Genomic DNA, 20,131 nt, shown 5'->3' on the forward strand with positions numbered 1-20,131 from the left:
TTGATAGGTACACATTTATTGCCATTTTATTCTTTTAATTATATTCCTGTTTTTGTTTTCTTCTCATCTTCTCCCTCCCCCTCACCTCCTCCTCCTCCTCTTCCTTCCCCTTCTCCTCCTTCTTAAAGAAGGCCCTTTAACAGTTCTTATAATGCTGATTTGGTGGTAATAAACTCCTTTAGCTTTTTCTTGTCTGGGAGGCTGTTTATTTCTCCTTCAATTTTAAAAGATAGCCTTGCTGGGTAAAGTAGTCTTGGTTGTAGGTCCTTGATTTCATCACTTTGAATATTTAATGCCAATCCCTTCTGGTCTGAAATGTTTCTGTTGACTTAAATATTGGACTCAAAACCATAAAAATCCTAGAAGAAAAGATACATAGTAATATCTCAGACATTTCTTATAGCAATATTTTTTCTGCTATTTCTCCTTGGGCAAGGGAAACAACAGAGAATATAAACAAATGAGACTACACCATACTAAAAAATTTCACATAGCAAAGGAAACCATCAACAAAATGAATGGGACAATATATTAACCAATATATCTGATAAGGGGTTAATATCCAAAATTTATAAAGAACTTATAAAACTCAACACCAAAATACCCAAACAATCCAATTAAAAAAAATTGGCAAATGACCGGAATAAACACTTCTCCAAAAAGGACATGCAGCTGGTCGATAGACATATGAAAAGATACTCAACATCACTAATTGTCAGAGAGATGCAAATTAAAACAACAATGAGGTATCACCTCACACCTGTCAGAATGACTGTCATCAATAAATCAACAAACAACCAGTGTTGGCAAGGATGTGGAGAAAAGGGAACCTTCGTGCACTGTTGGTGGGAATACAGATTGGAGTAGCCACTATGAAGAGCAGTATGGAGTTTCCTCAAAAATTAAAAATGGAACTGCCTTGCCCTGACCGGCTTGGCTCAGTGGAGAGAGCGTCACCCTGCGGACTGAGGGGTCCCAGGTTCGATTCCGGTCAAGGGCATGGACCTTGGTTGCGGGCACATCCCCAGTAGGGGGTGTGCAGGAGGCAGCTGATCGATGTTTCTCTCTCATCAATGTTTCTAACTCTTTATTCCTCTCCCTTCCTCTCTGTAAAAAATCAATAAAATATATTTTTTAAACAATGCAACTGCCTTGTGATCCAGAAATTTCACTTTTGTGGATTTATCCTAAGAAACCCAAAATACTTATTCAGAATAATATATGCATCCCTATGTTCATTGCAGTTTCGTTTACAATAGCCAAGATTTGAAAGCAGCCTAAGTGCCCATCAGCAGATGAGTGAATAAAAAAGCTGTGGGAGCCCTGGTCGGTTTGGCTCAGTGGATAGAGCATTGGCCTGCGGACCAAAAGGTCCTGGGTTCGTTTCCAGTCAAGGGCAGGTACCTTGGTTGCAGGCTGCTCCCCAGCCTGGGCCCTGGTCAGGGCTCGTGCAGGAGGCAACCAATCAATGTGTTTCTCTCACATCAATATTTCTCTCTGTCTTGCTCTCTCTCTTCCACTCTCCCTAAAAATCAATGGAAAAATATCCTCAGGTGAGGATTAACAACAACAAAAAGCTGTGGGACATTTACACATGGAATACTGAGCAGCTGTAAAAAAGAAGGATCTGTTACCCTTTGGGCCAGCATGGATGGACCTGGAGAGTATTGTGCTAAGTGAAATAAGCCAACCTGAGAAAGACAAATATCATATATCTCACTTATTTGTGGAATCTAATGAACAAAACAAATTGACCAACAAAATAATGCCCAAGGTGCCGTCACTGCCGGGCTGTGGGAAGCCCGAGGTTGCCGCGCAGACACTGCAAACAGGAGGAGTGGATAGAGCGTCGGCCTGCGGACTGAAAGGTCCCAGGTTTGATTCCAGTCAAGGGCATGTACCTGGGTTGCGGGCACATTCTCAGAAGGGGGTGTGCAGGAGGCAGCTGATTGATATTTCTCATTTATGTTTCTAACTCTCTATCCCTCTCCCTTCTTCTCTGTAAAAAATCAATAAAATATATTTTAAAAATAAATAAATAAATAAATAAAAATAAAAATTCTTGTTTTTAAAAGCATTAACAAGAAAAAGAAAAACAAAAGGTATGGAGCAGAAGACATGCCCCTTAGTTCGGTGGGAAGGTGCAATTTTTGGTTCTCTGGAATTGAATGTTTAGTGTTTCTATAAACAGAAAAAAAGAAGAGGAGAAGGAGGAGGAGGGGGAGGGGGGGGAGGAGGAGACAGTTAAAGGTCCCCAAAGCCCATGGCTGTCCTATTACCCACACCCACCAATACAAAGAGCACCAGCGAAAGAGCAGAGGACAGGAGAAACCAAGAGTGGGCCAGGGGGGAGAACGGGGGCAGTGTCCCCTGTGCAGTATGCTCTTAGGGTCAAAGAATGAAAAGGCTCCTTTTGCCAGAAAAGGAGAGGGAAGAAATGGGAAAACAGAAAAGGGGAGATAGGGATTTGAATGCATAGAGGAAGAAGGAGAGGCCAATGGATTGTGCACTTTTCTCCTACCCTATAGCCTTTGGAGTTTTCTTTATAATATTTCAGCATTAAAGAATTTTAGCCAGGACAGTGTTGCTCAGTGGTTGAGCATCGACCTATGAACCAGGAGGTCATGGTTCGATTCCTGGTCAGGGCAAATGCCCAGGATGCAGGCTCGATCCCCATTGTGGGCATACAGGAGGCAGCCAATCGATGATTCTCTCTCATTGATGATTTTATCTCTCTCCCTCTCCCTTTCTCAAATCAAAAATATATTTAAAATTTTTTTGAAAAAAGTAAAACTTATGAAACACCTAATAGATATAGATATTGCATTAAGAAATGGTGTACATAGCTAAGATCTGGAAACAGCCTAAGTGCCCATCTGTAGATGAATGGATTAGAAAACTGTGGTACATCTACACGATGGAATACTATGCTGCTATAAAAAAGAAGGAACTCTTACCATTTGCAACAGCATGGATGGAACTGGAGAGCATTATGCTAAGTGAAATAAGCCAGTCAATGAAGGAAAAATACCACATGATGTCACTCATTTCTGGATAATAAAGACCATTATAAACTTATGAACAAAAATAGATACAGAGGCAGAGCTGCCTCGAACAGACTGTCAAACTACAGCAGGAAGGCTGGGGAGGGTGGGAGGGCAGGAGGGGGGCGGGTAAGAGATCAACCAAAGGACTTGTATGCATGCATATAAGCATAACCAATGGACATAAGACACTGGGGGGTAGGAGAGGCCAGGGGATTGTCAAGGGCGGGGGGAAAAAAAGGAGACATATGTAATACTCTTTGTAATACTTTAAGCAATAAAAATAAATAAATAAACAAACAAACAAACAAAAGAAATGGTGTAAATGACAGTATAAACAATTAAGATTTATATGATGAAGAAACATTTTCTGGGAAAAAATGTTTATTATATGTGACTCCTTTATAATGTTTGAACATGACAAAATTTATGACTCAGTTCTGAATCTAAGTATTGCTTTAAAAATATCATTAATAATTTCAATGTGGGTCAAAGTTTCTCCAAATTAAAATTACTCTTTTAAATATCTAAAAAGCAATAATTCAAGAAATGTCAATTAGTACTGTTTGAGTGGCTCAGCTGGTTAGTGTTGTCCCAGTATACCAAGGTTGCGGGTTTGATCCCCCATTAGGGTACATCCAGGAATCAACCAATGAATACAGAAATAAGTGGAACAATAAAGCAATATTTCTCTCTCCCCCTACCCCCCAAATCAATAAATTTAAAAAAAAAAAGCAAGGTCATTTAATTTAGCATTCCTGGCAATAGAACATACTTCATGAGAAAGATTTTATTATAACAATACAATTAGGGACTCTACCAAAATTAAAGCAAGAAAAATTAGTTTAATGAAATACATATGTAAGTTATACATTTATAAATTATATATGACTTTATTACTTATGCAGACATTGCTGGCCCATCTTTAAGTTAATTTATCTTGGATATTTTATTGACTTTAAGTCACACAAGAACCATAGCTATGGTTATTGATTTCAGAGAGGAAGGGAGAGGGAGAGAGAGATAGAAACATCAATGATGAGAGAGAGTCATGGATCGGCTGCCTCCTGCACGCCCCACACTGGGGATGTTGCAACCCGGGCATGTGCCCTGACTGGGAATTGAACCATGATCTGATTCATAGGTCGACACTCAACCACTGAACCACACTGGTTAGGCACTTTACATATTTTTTAAATTTTGTCATTAGAAAACGTATTTGTTAAGGTAAGAGGATAGAGCATATTTAACAGTTAGCTTTCAGATAATTCAAGTATTTTGACATATGATAGGTGAGCCTTCATTTGTACTCTGATCTGGCCCAGTAAATATTAAGGGTGGCTTGTTCCACCCCTCTTTAGGTACCTATTTTGATTTGGTTTTAGTCCTTTTATTGTTCCTACTTGAAAGTATAGAGATATATTATATATAAAATGTCCATCCAGCCCTAGCTGGTTTGGCTCAGTGGATAGAGTGTCAGCCTGCGGACTAAAGGGTCCTGGATTCAATTCCAGTCAAGGGCACATGCCAGGGTTGCAGGCTTGATCCCCAGTGGGGGCTGTGCAGGGGGCAGCTGATCAATGATTCTCTCTCATCATTGATATTTCTATATCTCTCTCCCTCTCCCTTCCTCTCTGAAATCAACAAAAATATACTTTTTAAAAATGTCCATCCACTCTTATACAAAAGGTAACATTCTGAAAGGGTCCTGCGTAACATTCCAGTCAAGGGCATGTACCTTGGTTGCAGGCTCCTCCCTGGCCCAGGCCCTGGTTTGGGCTCATGCAGGAGGCTACCAATCAATGTGTTTCTCTCACATCAATGTTTCTCTCTGTCTTTCCCTCTCTCTTCCACTCTCCCTAAAAGTCAATGGGAAAATATCCTTGGGTGAGAATTTTAAAAAGAAGAACAGAACTTAACAGCCAAGAGATTGAATTTCAAAATGGCAGTGGAGTAAGTGGAAGCTACACTAACATGCTTCCAGGACCAAACTGGAATTATAACTAAAATACAGAAAAACCATCCTGAATAATCAACTGAAGACTAGCTAGAGAGAACCCTGATAACCGAAGACAAAAAGTAGAGACTGCATAGAGACAGAGTAGGAAAAAATCACTGTCAGAGAACCAAAAAGAAAAACAATTTAAAAACAGGACAGCTTAAGGGAGCTGTGAGACAACATGAAACGTAACAATATTTGTATAATAGTGCCAAAAGGAGAAGAAAGTGACAAGGGATAGAGAATGTGTTTGAAGAAATAATGGCAGAAAACTTCCCAAACCTGGTGAAGGAAAAAGTCACACAACTTCAGGAAACACAGAGAACCCCAAGCAAGAAGAACCCAAACAGGTCCATGCCCAGACACATCATAATTAAAATGTCAAACATTTAAGACAAAGAGGATCTTAAAGGCAGCAGGAGAAAAGCAATTTGATATCTACAAAGGAGCTCCCATAAGGCTCTCAGCTGATTTATCATCAGAAACTCTACAGGCCAGAAGGGAATGGCATGAATTATTCAAAGAAATGAAAAGCCAAGATCTGAAACCAAGACTACTATATCCAGCAAGACTATCCTTTAAAATAGATGGTGAAATAAAGAGCTTCCCAGACCAAAAGAAAAAAAAAAGGCTAAAGGAGCTCGTTACACTACACCAGCACTGCAAGAAATGCTAAAGGGACTGCTGCAATGAGAAGAAATAGAGAGAAAAACAAATGGGACTACATCAAAATAAAAAGCTTCTTCACAACAAAAGAATCCATCAACAAAATGAAAATGGAGCCCTGGCTGGTTTAGCTCAGTGGATAGAGCGTCGGACTATGGACTGAAGGGTCCCAAGAGCACATGCCTGGGTTGTGGGCTCGATCACCAGTTGGGGGTGTGCAGGAGATGGCCAATCAATAATTCTCTCTCATCATTGAGGTTTCTCTCTCTTTCCCTCTCCCTTCCTCTCTGAAACCAAAAAAATAAAAAAGAAATAAAATGGAGCCCACTGTATGGGAGAACATATTTGGCAATGATACATTTGATAAAGAGTTAATACCCAAAATGTATAAGGAACTCATACAACTTAACAGAAGGAACACAAAACAATCCAATTAAATGGGCAAAGGACCTAAATAGACACTTCTCCAAAGTGGACATATAGAAGGCCAAGAGACATGAAAAATGCTCAAAGTCCCTGATCATAAGAGAGATGCAAATTAAAACAACAATGAGGTATCACCTCACACTGGTCAGAATAGCTACCATCAACCAATCAACAACTGACAAGTGTTGGCAAGGATGTGGAGAAAAGGGAACCCTCTTGCACTGCTGGTGGGAATGCAGACTGGTGCAGCCACTATGGAAAACAGTATGGAGTTTCCTCAAAAATTAAATATGGAACTTCCATTTGACCCAGTGATCACACTTCTAGGAATATATCCTAGAGACCGGAAACACCAATCAGAAAGAATGTATGCACCCCTATGTTCATAGCAGCACAATTTACAATAGCCAAGGTCTGGAAACAACCCAAGTGCCCATCAGCAGATGAGTGGATAAAAACGCTGTGGTACATTTATCCCATGGAATACTAGGCAGCAGTAAAAAAAGAAGGATCTCTTACCCTTTGAGACAGCATGGAGGGGCCTGGAGAGTATCATGCTGAGTGAAATAAGCCAGTCAGAGAAAGACAAGTGTCACATGATCTCACTCACATGTGGAATCTCAGGAACAAAATAAACTGTTGAACAAAATAGATCCAGAGACACAGAAGCATAGAACAGAGTGCAGAATCTTGGAGGGAAGGCCTAGGTTGGTGGGTGGGAAGTGACCAACCAAAGAACTTGTATGTGTCCATGCATAACCCATAGACACAGGCACTAGGGTGGTGAAGGCCTAGGGCGGGGGGCGAGGCAGCTATAAGGAATCAATGGGAGAAAAGGGACATACGTAATACATTCAACAATAAAGATTTATTTTAAAAACACAAAAAGGAGAGAAAACCAAGATGGCGGCATAGGTAAACACCGGAGTTTGCTGCCGCGAACAACCACTTCAAAAATACAACTAAAAGCCAAACCGGTTTGGCTCAGTGGATAGATGCTGGGGTCCAACCCCAGCAGGTCCAGGGGTCCCCAAAGGTGTGGACGGAGTCGGCGAAGAAGGAATGACACGGAGACAGCGTTCAGTTGATCAGCAGCCTAGCCAGGATCTCTAGCCCGGATCTCCAGCCAAGTTCTGGTCTGGATCTCCAGAGAGGTTCTGCTTAGGATCTCCAGCCAGGTTCTGTACAGGTTCTCCAGCCAGGTTCTGTAGCCATGTTCCCTCGCTAGGTTCTCCAGCCAGGTTCTGTCTGAGATCTCCAGCCAGGTTCGGTCACCAGGTTCTAGTCAGGTTCTCTTGCCATATTTCTGTAGTCAGGTTCAGTCCAGGATCTTTTGCCATGTTCTCTCCAGCGAAGTTCTTCTGTCTGTAGGTTCTGTGTAGGTTCTGTCTTCTGAATTCTGTCTGTTCTTGTCTTGTTGCATCTGTATTTATACCAGTTGATTCTAATCCTGTCAATTTCTATTACAAAGGTTAGGGCGTTTTTATCTCCATTCCAGGGAGTAAAGATTATGTAGCTTAAGCATGATTGTTTGTAGTTAAATTGATTAACTACCCGCCTGGCACTTAGTTAAGGAGTTTCATCCCCTCCCTAACTTCAGGGGAAAATCCCTACCTGGGGATTCAACCTTTCTCGGAGAGGTGACCTTGGTTAAAACACAGCGCCAAGAAGGTGAGCAAACATATTAAGAACAGTATGCCATATATGCCAGGTCCTTTGAAACAGCGAGGATGGACTGGCTCCCGGCAGATAGAGCGTCGGCCTGCGGACTGAAAGGTCCCAGGTTCGATTCCGGTCAAGGGCATGTACCTCGGTTGCGGGCACATCCCCAGTGGGGAGTGTGCAGGAGGTAGCTGATCGATGTTTCTCGCTCATCGATGTTTCTAACTCTCTATCTCTCTCCCTTCCTCTCTGTAAAAAATCAATAAAATATATTTTTTTAAAAAAATACAACTAAAAGATGGAACGGCCATCATCCAGAACCACAGGAAGACTGGCTGAGTGGAAATTCTACAACTAGAAGGAAAGAGAAAAGCATACCGAGACTCAGAGGAGGCGCAGTGCTGAAGTAAAATACTAAGGTGCAGAGGTGCATATGGAGCAGGCTGGCGGCTGAGGGCGCGGTTGTCGTTTTCAATCAGGAGGGAGTCTCAGGCTCTGAGCTCCAGTTCCGGGCGAGTCTCTAGGGACCCAGACTCATACGGGAGAAGCAGGACTGTCTGGCATCGGTCGGAACTCGAGGGCAGCTTTCTCTCCAAGGGGCTTGCAGCCCTTACTGGGACATTGAGAAGCAGAGCCTCTGAAGGCAGGACTGAGAGCAGCCATAACTGCTAGCCCTGCCCTGTTGATCCCGTGGGACCCGCCCCGCCCAAGCCCTGCAGGGAGGTTTTTGCTGGATAGCCTCAGGCAAAGGCTAGATTAGCACCTCCCTAGAGATCCAGGAGCCAGGAAACCCAGAGGTCAGAGTGGGACCATCCAGTTTGCAGCTCTGTGGAACCATAAAGGACACACTCAGGGGGCAGACTCAGTGAGCACCAAAGCCCCACTGAAGCAAGTCTTGTCCCAGAGGGGTGTCTCTAGCACAGAAGTTCTCCCACTGCAGACACAGCTGATTCTCACAGCCAATTGGCCTGGAGGTCAATTCCTCCCAGTGAGTGATACCTACAACAATCAAGGCTTAACTACAACAAGACTGTGCACAAAGACCACAAGGGGGTGCACCAAGAGTGTCCTCCTCAGGTAATTGGGGAGGCTGAACCATTGGACCCTAGAGCACACTCAGCACAGAAAACCACTTTATCAACACAGGGAAGCATAAAAAATGCAGAGACAAAGAAAAAGGACACAAATGACAGAAATGGAGGAAAGCAAACGACTGGATATAGAGTTCAAAGCCACACTTTTAAGGTTTTTCAAGAATTTTCTAGAAACTGCTGATAAACTTAATGAGACCCTCAAGAAATCTAATGAGACCCTCGAGGTTATGATAAAGGACCAACTAGAAATTAAGCATACACTGACTGAAATAAAGAATATTATACAGACTCCCAACAGCAGTCTAGAGGATCGCAAGAATCAAGTCAACGATTTGAAATACGAAGAAGCAAAAAAACACCCAACCGGAAAAACAAAATGAAAAAAGAATCCAAAAATACGAACATAGTGTAAGGAGCCTCTGGGACAGCTTCAAGCGTACCAACATCCGAATTATAGGGGTGCCAGAAGAAGAGAGAGCAAGATATTGAAAACCTATTTGAAGAAATAATGACAGAAAACTTCCCCTACCTGGTCAAAGAAATAGACTTACAGGTCCAAGAAGCGCAGAGAACCCCAAACAAAAGGAATCCAAAGAGGACCACACCAAGACACATCATAATTAAAATGCCAAGAGCAAAAGACAAAGAGAGAATCTTAAAAGCAGCAAGAGAAAGAAACTCAGTTACCTACAAGGGAGTACCCATATGACTGTCAGCTGACTTCTCAACAGAAACTTTGCAAGCCAGAAGGGAGTGGCAAGAAATATTCAAAGTGATGAATACCAAGAACCTACAACCAAGATTACTTTATCCAGCAAAGCTATCATTCAGAAGTGAAGGTCAGATAAAGAGCTTCACAGATAAGAAAAAGTTAAAGGAGTTCATCACCACCAAACCAGTATTATATGAAATGCTGAAAGGTATCCTTTAAGAAGAGGAAGAAGAAGAAAAAGGTAAAGATAAAAATTATGAACAAATACACATCTATCAACAAGTGAATCTGAAAATCAAGTGAATAATCTGATGAACAGAATGAACTGGTGATTATAATAGAATCAGGGACATAGAAAGGGAATGGACTGACTATTCTTAGGGGGGAAATGGGTGAGGGGGATGCGGGAAGAGACTGGACAAAATCGTGCACCTATGGATGAGGACAGCGGGTGGGGAGTGAGGGAGGAGGGTGGGGTGGGAACTGGGTGGAGGGGAGTTATGGGGGGGAAAAAGAGGAACAAATTTAATAATCTGAACAATAAGGATTTAATTAAAAAAACACAAAAAGAACATTCTATATATGGTGTTCTATATTTAGATTTTTAATGTGAAAGTAGTGTACATTCCAGCGGGCACTCCATATTAGCACACACAGGTCATTCGTATTCCTTTAGCGGCGGCACAGTGCTAAAGGAATAAGTGTGTGGGGTTGACTCACAGACTGTTTCCGGGGGACTCGATAAGGTGTGTGTCCCACCTCCCGCTGGATGTGGGAAGAAGCAGGAGCTGCCACGAGGGTTTCAGTCACGTGGGTGACAGAGGGAGGCGGCCCCCACACTTACCTGTCATCCTAGTGGGGGCTCTTCCGGACAGAGGAATTCGTTCTGAGGGTAAAGGTAGGCTGCACCTGCGTGTAGAGGCGGTCTCCCAGGGGCCTGGCGCCTCCAATCTCAGTCACTGAGAGACAGGACACACCTGCGAAGGGAAGTGGGACCTTGGAAAGTGGGGCCTTTGGTTCTTCCTCTGGAGCCTGAGCTTTGAGGGACCTAGACTGCATTGTGGATGCTCCCTGTTCAGAACCACCTGTGCATGTCCTGTTGCTCTAGATCCGTGGTCGGCAAACTGTGGCTCGCGAGCCACATGCGGCTCTTTGGCCCCTTGAGTGTGGCTCTTCCTAAGCCTTAGGAGTACCCTAATTAAGTTAATAACAATGTACCTACCTATATAGTTTAAGTGTAAAAAATTTGGCTCTCAAAAGAAATTTCAATCGTTGTACTGTTGATATTTGGCTCTGTTGACTAATGAGTTTGCCGACCACTGCTCTAGATGATTTCCTGTGGTTTACAAACCCTCTGTGATCCCTCACTGAACTCATTCCTCCCTCCCAGGACACTGGCAAACGGCTGAGTGGTCTCCTGCATGCAACATGCTGGGTCACACTAAACTGCACGCCCCATTCCATCTGCCTGGTCATCCACCACCATCTCTTAAAAGAAATGAGGTGTCAACTCTTCCGAGAAGCCCTCTTTGACCTCCACCCACCAGGCTGGGTTAAGTAGCTGTTTCGTGTAATTTGCACCCTAGTACAGTGGGGCCTTGATTTATGAGTGTAATTCGTTCCGAGACCGAGCTGGTTAAGGAGCTCGTTAACTCAAATTACTCTATCAACTCAATGCAAAAAATTGGCTGAGAGACAGCTGGTATCTCAAAAAACTCGTTAGTCGGGACACTCATAAGTCAAGGCCCCACTGTACTTGGCACATTGTATTGTAAGTGTTGAGGTGTCTGTCCCACTCACTACAGTACAAGTTTCTCAGGCCTTAGTTATCATCCTATTCCCAGCCCGCAACAGCCTAGTTCAGAGTCAGACGTCTCTGCTCACGTCACTTCTGTTTTCACTGCAGCACTATCATCCCATCCAACCAACTGAAATGAGGCCCAAGAGTCTGGCTCCTCCCGCTCTCCCACCTACTCCACAAAATGAGAGAACAAAAATTCAACCAGGAGCACCAGGGGGTGCTCTTGAGTCAAGAGGAACTAGAGAAAGCTATGCAAACCTAAATTCCACTTTCTTCACATCCTTTGGCCATTGCTCAAGAACCTGCAGTGGCTCCCCATTGCCTACTCCATTTTAAGCTCCAAGTTCCTCCTCCATCACCTAAATCTACCTCGTCTGCACCAGCCCCACATGAAGGCACCCTCCACCCTGCAGACTGTCTAGTGCGCCCAGTAATACTTTCTTGAGAACCAGCTGTTTGCACAAGGGTGGTGCCAACAGATGGTGGTGGTGGCTAAAGCATCCTCAAGGCTCCACATAAACGTATAGAAATGAAAGTAGTGGCTGCGCAGTGACTGAGCGTCATCCCCAATCAGGGCTCCATCCCCAGGAGGGGTGTGCAGGAGACAGTAATCACTGATTCTTTCTCATCACTGATGTTTCTCTCTCCCTCTCTCTGAAATCAATAAAAACACATTAGGAAAAAATAAAAAGAAATGCAAGTAGTGAGTTTCCTGTCAATATAATTTCAAGCCATGTCCCCCAACCGTACCCCCCATTCAGTCCCACCTTTGAAACTCTCACACAAGTTTGCAGTTGTCATTTTTGTTTGTTTGTTTGTTTTTTTTAATTAAATCTTTATTGTTCAGATTATTACATTTGTTCCTTTTTTTCCCCCCCCATAACTCCCCTCCTCCCAGTTCCCGCCCCACCCTCCGCCCTCACTCCCCACCCACTGTCCTCATCCATAGGTGCACGATTTTTGTCCAGTCTCTTCCCACATCTCCCACACCCCTTTCCCCCCCAGGAATAGTCAGTCCATTCCCTTTCTATGTCCCTGATTCTATTATAATCAACAGTTCATTCTGATCATCAGATTATTTATTCACTTGATTCTTAGATTCACTTGTTGATAGATGCATATTTGTTGTTCATAATTTGTATCTTTACCTTTTTCTTCCTCTTCCTCTTCTTAAAGGATACCTTTCAGCATTTCATATAATCCTGGTTTGGTGGTGATGAACTCCTTTAGCTTTTCCTTATCTGTGAAGCTCTTTATCTGACCTTCACTTCTGAATGATAGCTTTGCTGGATAAAGTAATCTTGGTTGTAGGTTCTTGGTATTCATCACTTTGAATATTTCTTGCCACTCCCTTCTGGCCTGCAAAGTTTCTGTTGAGAAATCAGCTGACAGTCGTATGGGTATTCCCTTGTAGGTAACTGAGTTTCTTTCTCTTGCTGTTTTTAAGATTCTCTCTTTATCTTTTGCTCTTGGCATTTTAATTATGATGTGTCTTGGTGTGATCCTCTTTGGATTCCTTTTGTTTGGGGTTCTCCACGCTTCTTGGACCTGTAAGTCCATTTCTTTCACCAGGTGGGGGAAGTTTTCTGTCATTATTTCTTCAAATAGGTTTTCAATATCTTGCTCTCTCTCATCTTCTGGCACCCCTATAATTCTGATGTTGGTACGCTTGAAGCTGTCCCAGAGGCTCCTTACACTATCCTCGCATTTTTGGATTCTTTTTTCATTTTGCTTTTCCGGTTGGATGTTTTTTGCTTCCTCGCATTTCAAATCATTGACTTGATTCTTGCGCTCCTCTGGTCTGCTGTCGGGCGTCTGTATAATATTCGTTATTTCAGTCCGTGTGTGCTTAATTTCTAGTTGGTTCCCCAATATAAGATCGAGGGTCTTATTAGTTTTTGTGTAGATCTCATTAAGTTTATCGGCAGCTTCTAAACAGTTCTTGAGAGACCTTAAAAGTGTGGTTCTGAACTCTATTTCTTCCATTGACAATTTTGTCCTGTTTCTTTGTCTCCGCATTTTGTTATGCTTCCTTGGTGCACCCCCTAGTGGTCTTTGTTCGCAGTCTTATAGTTAAATCTTGATTGTTGTAGCTAATTCCAGGGAGGGTTTGACCTCCAGGCCAAGGGGCTATGAGAATCAGCTGTGTCAGCAGTGAGAGAACTTCTGTCCTCTAGGGAGGTGCTAATCTAGCCTTTGCCTGAGGCTATCCGGCAAATGCCTCTGTGCAGGGCTTGGGCGGGGCGGGTCGCACAGGATCAACAGGGTGGGCCGGAGAGAGCAGCACAGGATCAACAGGGTGGGCCGGAGAGAGCAGTTATGGCGGCTCTCAGTCCTGTCCCCAGGGGCTCTGCCTCTCTGGGTCCCAGCACCCGCTGCAAAGCTCGGAGAGAAAGCTGCACTCGCTCTGACCGAAGCCAGACAGTCCCGCTTCTCCCGTTTGAGTCTGGGTCCCTAAAGACTCGCCTGGATCTGGTGCTCAGAGTCTGCGACTCCCTCCCGATTGAAAACAACAACCGCGCCCTCCGCCGCCAGCCCGCTCCGCGCACTCCGCACCTCAGAATTTGACTTCAGCACTGCGCCTCCTCTGAGTGTCCCTATGCGTTTCTCTTTCCTCCTAGTTGTAGGACTTCCACTCAGCCAGCGTTCCTGTGGTTCTGGGTGATGTCCCTTCCGTTTTTTGGTTTCACTTTTGAAGTAGTTGTTCAAAGCAGCAAACTCCGGCGTTAACCTATGCCGCCATCTTGGTTCTCAAATGCACCAGTTGTCATTGCTTCAGCCTCCCTCCTTGCTCGCCCAGCCCCAGTGGCCACGCCTGCCTGCAGTGGTCTTTCCCTGCTCCTCCTCCTAAACCCGCCTCATGGCAGCTACCACACTTCCGGGCCATGACTGTCCAGCCCAGCAAAGGAGGCCACGCGATGGCTGTCTTTTCTGAATCCTCCTGCACTTCCTGTTTACACACAGAATCCAGGGGTATTCAGTCCTCTACTTTCATTTCCGTCACCTGTTTACTTAATTCAGCCGTAAACTATTTCAGGTCTGGAGGCTTTGGAGTTAGATAAATCATGGTTCAAACTGTAGTTCCTTGGGGTGATAAAAAGGTTCTGGACCGCCGAAACCGGTTTGGCTCAGTGGATAGAGCGTCGGCCTGCGGGCTGAAGGGTCTCAGGTTCGATTCCGGTCAAGGGCATGTACCTGGGTTGCAGGCACTTCCCCAGTGGGAGATGTGCAGGAGGCAGCTGATCGATGTTTCTCTCTCATCGATGTTTCTGACTCTCTGTCTCTCTCCCTTCCTCTCTGTAAAAAATCAATAAAATATATTAAAAAAAAAAAAGGTTCTGGACCTAAACAGTGGCCACGAGTGCATGACATTGGGAATGTACTTCATGCCACTGAATTGTACGCTTAAAATGGTTAAAAGGTAAGTTTTATGTTGTGTCTATTTCAGCACAATAAAACCATGTTGTTCCATCACTCACAGGCTGTGTAACTTTAGGTCATACAAGTCTTTGTGCTTCGGCTTCCTCGTTGTTCTGTTGCAAGGATCAAGACAAACATCAGTGATGAAAACGGCCCTTCAGTGAAACCTCTGAGTTGTCAGGCCCAAATGTCCAGCATGAGTGGCTGCTCCCTCATCCTGACCCGCCGGAGCCCCTCCCCTCAGAACGGTCAGTCGCCCAAGGTAGTGGCAGGGATTCCTTCATGGAGCTCACAGCCTGTGTCTGAGGCCAACGCGGAGCGCACTTTCCAGGGCGGGAGTGAGGGCAAGTGAGAGCCCAGCCGGGCAGGCTGGCCAGGGCCCTTCCTCTGACTCCAAGTCCGGTGTCCTCTCCCCGTTCAGTCTCCTCAAAGCCAGGAGGCAGGAGCAGGTCCGGCTCGCCTCCTCTCCTCTTTCCTCCTGCTTCCCTCCCCTCCTCCAAGATCAGCTGTGGCAACCATAGTGGGGATCACAGACCCCACCGGGTGATTGGGGGGTGGGGGCGGGGGTCGTGGAACAAGGTCCCTCCTCTTGGGCTGCTCTGAGCTTTGTGTGGAATGAAAAACAAATGCAGAGGAGACAGTGGGGGAGGAGAGGGCCCAGGTGGCCCGGGATTGGGGGAGGGGGGGCGGAGAGGGACCAGGTGGCCCGGGGTTGGGGGGCGTGGGGGTTGGGGGGTGGGGGAGGAGAGGGGCCAGAATACCCCGCATGCAGGGTTCCCATGGACCAGCTGGCCCTTGCTCAGGGATAAGCCACAGTCACTTTATACTGCTCCCTGGAGACATGGGGGGGGGGGGGGGGCGGGTACTTGGGGAGCGGATGTGAGCCTCCCCCAGGGGGAGAGATGGGAGCTCCGGATCCCGTTCCCAGCCCTCCCTCCAATGCGCTGGGGTCTCCAGTGCTGGTGGGTGAGCAGGTGGAGGGGTTAGGCCGTCAGAGGACAGAGAGCTGAGACTCGGGACGGGGGACAGGGGACAGGAGGCCCCGCCATTCCAGCCGACAGGAGGGTCCTGCTTTCCTTCATCACAGGCCACTGGGCACCCAGGAGGCACCCCCGGGGCCCCCCACCTCACCCCACCCCACCCCACGCCCAGCCCTGGCCCATTTTCCCGAGTGGGGAGCGAGCAAATGGAATCATGCTGCCCCCCGACTGGGAAAGGCCTCAGACCGGATTCTTTCGGGGTTTCCGGAGGGACCAGAGCCCCCAGCAGGGCCCCCCTTCCCACCCCACCCCGCCCCGCCGGCGCCGCCACAGGAGCTTTTATGGTCACGTTCGCCCGGCGCCTGATGCCCCGCCTCCCTGGCCCCGCTGGGCGGATCTGGGCGCGGAGGACCGTCCACGTCCAGGCGGAGCGGCCCGGGTCGGAGGGGCAGCGCCCGGAGGCGCCGCGGGTGGGGGCTCGGTGGCAGCGCTGGGACCCGCCCTGCCCTCCTCTGGGTGCGGGTCCTGCTCCCCAGGAAGTGCCTGTACCCCCACTTGCCCTCCCGCTCCCCCACCCCGGCAGCGGCAGGGAGGGGGCTGCGGCGGAGGCCACGGCTCCCCGGCTCCCCGGGGAGCGCCGGAATGCCGGGAGCCTGGGAACAGGCCCTGGGAAAGCCAGGCTGCGGGGTCCCGTCCCAGCCCGCTCCCTGGGATGGGCGGGGACACCAGACCCCCAGCTCCCCAACAGAGGCGCTGTGTGCGGGAGGCCCTGTCCGCGCCTCGCCCGCCGCAGTGGGCCAGCTGTGAGAAGACCCCTCCCCGCCCTGTGCCTCCCCACACAAGCCCCATTGTCCACCCCTCCCCTCGCTGCGCCCGGACAATGGGGCCTTTGCGCTGCCGAACTGGGGTGGAGATGAACTCACTCACGTTTTTTCCAAGTTTAAAAATAGCCCCCGCAGCCCCCCATCACCCTCCTCCTCTCCCAGAGTTTCTGGGGCACCTCAACCCAGGAGCCCCCTCCGGCCTGGCCAGGTGCGGAGGACACGGGGAGACAGCATCCGGCCAGAATGGGGGCTGCTTCCCCCCATTCAATCTCTTCCCCACGTCTCCCTCCAGCCCCCAGCATCCGCTTCCTGCCCCGTGATGTCCTCCACAAGCAGCCCCCTTCTACTCCCTCAGCACTGGCTCCTCCCAACGCAGCCCCGTCCTGGAAATGTTCTCCTACCTCCTCCCAGCCCAGACGGGACCCTATTTTCGGCCGGCCCAGGGGGTTCCCCAGACTCCTTAACTGTGGAGATGGCCGGGCCACCCCTCCACCCCAGCTCCTCCCTGCAGCTGCGAACGCGTCTTTATCAGCTTCCTTCCTTAGCCCAGCCTGTCCTCGCACATCCTCCGGGAGGCCCCAGACCAGGGGCGGGCGGGAGGGCCCTGTGCCCAGGATGCTGGAGCCCAGGCAGGGATCCTGGGGTCAAATCTCTGCCCAGCGAGGGGGGGGTGGGCACAGGCCCATCCTTATCCTTTTACCTCCAACGCCCCAGGGGCTGGGCACCACTTCTCAATGAAGTGGAGGCCCCACCCACCTGGGGATTTTAGCTGCAGGCCCAGCCCCCCACCCAGCCCCCAACCCAGCCCTCCACCCAGCACCCCACCCAGCCCCCCACCCAGCACCCCACCCAGCCCCAGTCACAGCCAAAGAGACGCAGCTTGGACCTTCCACACGCCCGGTGCTGGGTGCTCTCATCTCTGAGTAGTCTGGGTCGGCCATGGGGTGCAGGAGTGTTAGGGGCAGAAATAGAATATTGGGAACTAGTATTAGTTATAAGAAATAAAATAAGAACTATCAGTCCTGCCCTGTTCGCTGACGGTTCTGTTCTGGTTAGAAAGCGCTTCTCACCTGGCTGGGAGCCGCAGGCCCCGGGACCTGGCGCTCACATCCGAACGGGTCCATCCTCCTTCAGAGCCGCCTGTCACTGTGGAGAGACTGACACCCTCGGGGCTGAGACAATCCAGTCCTGGAGGCACCTGCTCCTTACAACCCCAGCCCCTATGGCCTGGGGTCTGGGCCCGGGGCGCCCGCCCTCTGCGACCCCCCAGACCCCGTGCTGATTACCCGTGCCCACTTCCCCTGCCTGTAATTCCTATTTCCCGCGCCATCTCTGTCCTTCTGCCCAATACAGCAGCGGCTTGGGGGGGGGGGGGGGAGCAGATTTCTGTGGGTGACCTGCTGCTCCCACGCTGCCCGCAGGATTGGAACACACCCTCATAGGATTCACCCCTTTGCTGAATTGGCTCGAGTGACAGGCAGCTGGACCCCTGGCTGTCCGGGTGCAGGGCAGCTGCCTTCCCCCCCTTCCTTCTGCGGGGAAACCAAGCCAGTCAGGGCTCTTGCCAGGGGCGCCTTCCTCTGACCTCGGCCTGTATCTGAGCAAGCCCGCTTCCAGCTCCGCCCAGGCGAGGCGCGGCCTGCCTCCCGGGTCCTGCTGGTCCTGCTGCGGGGTCTCCATCCTCCTGCCGCAGGTTCTCCCTCGGCCCCTCTCTCTGTCCTGGCAGCCGAGAGGGCCCAGGGAGCTGACCCCCAGCACTTTCGGCTCCATCTGTCCTGCTCTGTCCTCACTCCCTTTTCTTCTGTTCCCAGTCCCCTTGGAATCCCCGCCAAGGTCTTGCCTGCTCAGTCTGGAATCCTGAAGTGCCCCCTGCTAAAGCCACCCCACAGCTGTCTGCCCCTGGCCACTCAGCCCACCCCGCTGCCACCGCGCGGGGAAGGCCAGCCTGCGGGATGGGGCTGCGGGGAGGGCTCTGCCTGCATCCCCCTCACTGCAGAGGCAGCGCCTCTCACCCCACTGGCTTCACCCTCCTCCAGGCGGAAGGACTCCCGCACTGACTGTCCTTGGTGGTTGGCGGGCATTGCTTTCAGCCCCAGAGAGCAGGGGGAGGAGTTAATGGTGTTAAGTGAGGGGAAGGGGGTGGGGCAGGGGAGCGGAGCTGCATGCCCGGCTCAGGGCTGGTCAGGGCGGCCAGCATCCTCCAGCCATTCCCACTCCTGCCCCTGCAGACCAGCAAGCTCATCCGCTCCCCTCCAGGCCCTGGGCTAGACCATATACTCGCTCTGGGGGATGGGGAGACAGGGATCTCCTCCTCTACCCGCCCCCCCCTCCCCCCAGCCCCCAAGCCTGGGTCTGGCCACTGCATGGCCCCCGCTGGAGACTGATGGGAGCTGATGTGGTTTGTTAGTCATCCCTGCGTCATCAAACACCATCCCAGGGCTGGCTCTCCAGTCACCTGCCCATCGCCCTGCTCCTCCCCCAAAGGGTGCAGGCTGCCCGGCCAGGCCCTCTCTGACCCTCCCGGCTGAAGGAGCCCCCGGGGCCAGGGGGAGGGGTCTCTCTGAGGCAGGAGCCCGGCCCACTCCCCAGAGCCTCCGTTCCAGAGGCCAGGAGAGCAGGTTTGGGAAGAGGGGGCTGCGCTGTGTGGCGGACTGATGCCTCCTCCACACCCACCCCGGCTGCTAAGCCGCACTCCACTGGGGTGTGGGTAGAGAGGGTGGAGCCCGCTGCAGGGCCCTTTCCACTGTCAGGACTCACAACAGGTCTGGGGGCAAACTGGAGACCTGGTATCCGTGGCCCCTTCCCTCCCCTCCCCTCTCCTCATTCAGGCGGGGACACTGCGCGCCGGCGAGGCCCTCCGTGAGCAAAGGGGCAGAGACAATTCTCCAGGGCGCACTTGGGGAACTGGATCACGGGGCAGCCAGCGAGGCGCCTCCGCTCCCGCACGGCACCTCTGGGTCTGCGGATCCGCCTGGCGTCCTTCCCTGAAGATGCCCGGACCGGGCGTGGGGGCAGCCCAGGCAGGCGCAGCCTCCACGGTGCGGGGGCTCTGGGACGCGCCCGTGGCCCGCTGGTCTCTCGTGGCCGTGGCCGTGGCCGTGGCCGAGGCCTGGTGGGGGAGGCGGAGGCAGAGAGGGAGCCTGAGGGGAGGCCCCGGCAGCGGCTCCTCCGCCAGGAGGCCTCCAGGGCTGCGCCGGCTGGTCGGGGCTGAGCGGAAAGGGAGCGCGGTGGGCTCTGACCGCGGGGGCGCTGGCCTTTCGGCAGCTTCTCCTGGCCGCCGCCTCAGGAGTCCGTCCGCCTGGGACACCTGTCCCTCCCGCTCACCCTCCAGCGCGGGCGGCCCACTCCCCTAGCCCCGCGGAGCTGCGGGGTGCGCGTCCCGTCCCCCACCCCAGGTGCCGGGCAGGGACGGGGCGGGGCGGGGCGGGGGGCTTCGGGGCGGGGCTGCCGGGAGCTTAGGCCCCACCCCTCCCCTGACCACCCCTTCTCCTCCCGGGCCCCAC

This window comes from Myotis daubentonii, chromosome 9 (assembly GCF_963259705.1).
Source record: "Myotis daubentonii chromosome 9, mMyoDau2.1, whole genome shotgun sequence".
NCBI lineage: Eukaryota > Metazoa > Chordata > Mammalia > Chiroptera > Vespertilionidae > Myotis > Myotis daubentonii.